We start from the raw sequence: 294 nt of genomic DNA, 5'->3' as shown, positions 1-294 counted from the left end.
CTCCACAATTACAATGTTTAGAATTTTATATAAACATCGTAATTTACGGCTGATGTGTCAAGGGTAAACATTTACAGATGATGGTATTAAGGTGCATGACGGACGGCCGAGTACCTGTGGGGAACCGAGATAGACGCCTCACATGGACGCCCAGGGAAGGTTGCCTGATGTATGTGTTTAATATTTTGCATGGTTATTACACGATGAAGCTCCAATAACCGTAACTCGGGGTTATTTACGACTTGAATTAATTAAAAGTTGATGCGGTTGCAAATTGTTTTTAATTGGGTCGGA

The sequence above is a fragment of the Penaeus monodon genome, chromosome 29, assembly GCF_015228065.2.
Source record: "Penaeus monodon isolate SGIC_2016 chromosome 29, NSTDA_Pmon_1, whole genome shotgun sequence".
Classification (NCBI taxonomy): Eukaryota; Metazoa; Arthropoda; class Malacostraca; order Decapoda; family Penaeidae; genus Penaeus; species Penaeus monodon.
Note: the sequence above shows the minus strand (reverse complement) of the source record.